This window comes from Eptesicus fuscus, chromosome 12 (assembly GCF_027574615.1).
Source record: "Eptesicus fuscus isolate TK198812 chromosome 12, DD_ASM_mEF_20220401, whole genome shotgun sequence".
NCBI lineage: Eukaryota > Metazoa > Chordata > Mammalia > Chiroptera > Vespertilionidae > Eptesicus > Eptesicus fuscus.
The window spans coordinates 36,434,255-36,437,967 of record NC_072484.1 but is presented as its reverse complement, the minus strand read 5'-3'; the positions used below and the strand labels follow the sequence as shown (position 1 = coordinate 36,437,967).

At 42.2% G+C, this 3,713-nt stretch overlaps 1 pseudogene; it reads left to right on the top strand.

Annotated features, from left to right (window-relative positions):
- Positions 1–2,281: 2,281 nt before the first annotated feature.
- On the top strand, positions 2,282–3,433 carry LOC103293413 (splicing regulator RBM11-like; annotated as a pseudogene).
- Positions 3,434–3,713: the final 280 nt, after the last annotated feature.

The following is a 3,713-nucleotide window of genomic DNA, read 5'->3' as shown; positions in this document are numbered from 1 at the left end:
TGGGGATGTGCCCGCAACCAAGGTACATGCCCTTGACCGGAATCGAACCTGGGACCCTTGAGTCCGCAGGCCGAGGCTCTATCCACTCGGCCACACCGGTTTCGGCAGTCACTGGGATTTTGATAGAGATTGAAATAAACCAATAGCCGAAACCGGTTTGGCTCAGTGGATAGAGCATCCCAGGTTTGATTCCGGTCAAGGGCATGTACCTTGGTTGCGGGCACATCCCCAGTAGGGGGTGTGCAAGAGGCAGCTGATCGATGTTTCTCTCTCATCGATGTTTCTAACTCTATCCCTCTCCCTTCCTCTCTGTGAAAAATCAATAAAATATATTAAAAAAAGAAAAAAAAAAAAAAGAAATGAACCAATAGATTGCTTTGGGTAGTGAGTAGTATTGATATCTTAGCAATATCAAGTCTTCCAATCTGTGAAAGCAAGATGTTTTTCCATTTATTTGTATCTTCTTCAGTTTTGTTCAGTGATGTTTTGTAGTTTTCAGTATATATACCTGCCAGCTTCTTGGTTAAGTTTATTCTTAAGTATTTTTTTCTTTTTGATCCTATTTTATTTTATTTTGTTGTTAATCTTCACCCAAGGATATTTTTCCCATTGATTTTTAGAGAGAGTGGAAGAGAAGGGGAGATACAGAGAGAGAAACATTGATGTGAGAGAGACACATTGATTGGTTGCTTCCCACACAGCCTGGCCTGACCCTGGGCTGGGGATTTAGCCTGCAACTGAGGTACATGCCATTGACCAGAATAGAACTCGTGACCCTTTAGTCTGTGGGCCAACACTCATAACCACTGAGAAAAACAAGCTATTTATTTATTTACTTTTTAATGTTTTTATTGATTTTTTGAGAGACAGGGAGAGGGAGAGAGAGATAGAAACATAGATGAGAAACATCTATCAGCTGTCTCCTGCATGCCCCCTACTGGAGATCGAGCCCGCAACGTGGGCATGTGCCCTGACTGGGAGTCGTACTGGTGACCTCTTGATGTATGGAACAGTGTTCAATCTACTGAGCCAAACTGGCCGGGCTAATGCTATTTTAAATAAAATTATTGTCTTAATTTCCATTTTGTATTGTTCACTGTTATTGTGTAACTGATTTTGTATCCTACAACTTTGCTGAATTCATTTATTAGTTTAACAGTTGTGTGTGTGTGTGTGTGTGTGTGTGTGTGTGTGTGTGTTCTTTAGGGTTTTCTACATCTATGATCATATCATCTGCAGAGATCATTTTATCCCCCAACGCCCAAAAAGAGTTCATTCTTTATGTGAAGCTCTGGTCAGAGATTCATTAAATTTGTGTTTTCATGGGAGGAGGGTGTAACAAAGTCATTTGGAAGGGTCCTCGGATTCTACATGCCTGCCCAAGGTCATACAGCAAGTTAGAGGTTCAACAGGCAACCGAAATGTGATCTGTGTTTTCCTGTTAGCTTTCTAGGAGCAGAAAAAGCCAAGTGGAGGAGCTATGGTGGAGAGCCCTTGTCTAGTAGGTTATCTGTGGGACTGTGCCTTGTTCCCTTTTTGCTTTCACCCAAGGTTTTCCTTCTTTTAGGAAGTAGGGAATCTGGCTGAATCCCAGTGCATCCATCTGGTTAAAATAAACATATTGGGTGGTCTAATATGGAAAAGAACTTGATGAAGTCAGATTTGGAAGTGAGAGAGACATTTGAAATTAGGAAAAATTTGCCCTTGTCAGATTGGGGCTTCTTAGCACCACGCAAACATATGATCTCAGCCTTGGAGTGAGTGTAGACATACCCCTGAGATCTTGTTCCAGAGCACCACAACTCACAATAAAATGAGTTGTAATCTTTTTGCTAGTGGAGGGTTTTGCCTTCAATTTGTAAGAAACGCGGCATCTGTGAAGCTCAATAAAGCCAAGTGCAAAATAAAGTGAGGTATGCCTCTGTGTCTTCTCAGCTGAAAGCCTCTGTACTATTGCCGCTGCCTGTAGTAAGAATGGGGAGGAAGGTTTGCTCTAAGAGGGAAGGCTGCGGCCCCAGACATCATAGATGGAATTACAGAAATCCGTTCTGAAGGGGAAACCACGAACCATGGAAAGAGCATCTGTTGTGAGGTAGAGGTCTGAATTTGTACCTTGGTTCTCTTTTCTTTTTGCCTACTATAAATGTTTTACTAGCGCTTTGAGCCCTTAGTAGGTGTCAGCTTTGCTAAATGTTGTACATTTGTTTTCCTTCAAAAGCTGGCCAGGGAAGAGGGCGGTGTGTCAGCATCTCCTCCTCAGTCCTCCGCCAAGACCGGAGGGATGTTCCCTGCTCAGGAGGAGGCTGACAGGATGGTGTTTGTGGGGAATTTAGAGGCCCGAGTGTGGGACGAGATCCTTTATGAGCTGTTTCTTCAGTTTTTTTATAAGCTGGGCCATTAACCAAAGTGACTATATGCAAAGACAGAGAAGGAAAGTCGAAGTCTTTTGGACTTGTCTGCTTTAAACACCCAGAATTGATGTCTTATGGCATAGCTTTGCTGAATGGAATTTGTTTATGTGAAAGACCAGTTAATGTGCAGTATCGATTTGGGAGTTCTCGCTCTTCTGAACCAGCTAACCCAAGTCTGGAGAGCTGTGTTAAGATCAATTCACAGAGCTACAGAAATGAAGAAGCCACGGGCAGTTCTTTCTTTCCCATGCAGTTCTTTCCAACTAATAATGCAGCTTTACCTCAAGAATATTTTTTCTTTCAGAAGATGCAGTGTCATGCATGTAATCCAGCACTGCAGCTTCATTACTGTGAGATGACAGCACCACTTCCTAAGAACACAGCTGTGCCTTCTTCACTAAACTATGTTCCAAATCTAGAGGCTGGACCCAGCGACTCATCAACAACCACATGACCCTGACCTTTACCAAATTAATAAACAAAAGAGGCAAAAACAAACTAATGATAGTGATAGAAGCACAGAAAACATTAGAGAAAGTGAATATGGACAAAAGTTCCAAAAAAGTGCAAGAGAAGAAGATATTAGTATTACCTTCAAATGAATTTATCTACACTGGTCTTGATGCTTTTAAAAGGAAAGAGGAAAAAAAAGCCTGTATTCTACCAAGTGACAAATCCCCCAAATGGCGGAACCGGTTGCTATGACGTGCACTGACCACCAGGGGGCAGGCACTCAATGCAGGAGCTGCCCCCTGGTGGTCAGTGTGCTCCCACCAGGGGAGCGCTGCTCAGCCAGAAGCCGGAAGCCTGCCTCTACCGCAGTGCTAAGGATGTTGGACATCCCCCAAGGGCTCCTGGACTGCAAGAGGGCACAGGCCCGGCTGAGGGACCTGCCCCCCCCCCCCCCAAGTACACAAACTTCATGCAGTGGGCCTCTAGTATATAATATGGCATCTGATTTGCTATTGAAATTTTGTTTTCAATTACAAAAACTTAAAAATAATATACTACTTCTTTGGTAATGGTATTGACACATTGTCAACAAGAAATATACTTTTGAATGATATATTTTAGTAATGATAATGAAATTTCACTAAACTGTCAATCAAAAGCCACTTATAGATAAGGCACCATGTTTTCCTAGAGTGTTGCTTATATGGAGTGTTAGATTTTCTGAGGGAAGCTAGTGCAAATATTTAAGAGTTACATGTTGTTCCTAACAAAAATGGAATAAGCAGGCTTTAGTTTCCTTTGCTAATATCATTTTTTTTATTTCTCAATGATATTTCTCAGCCTTATGCT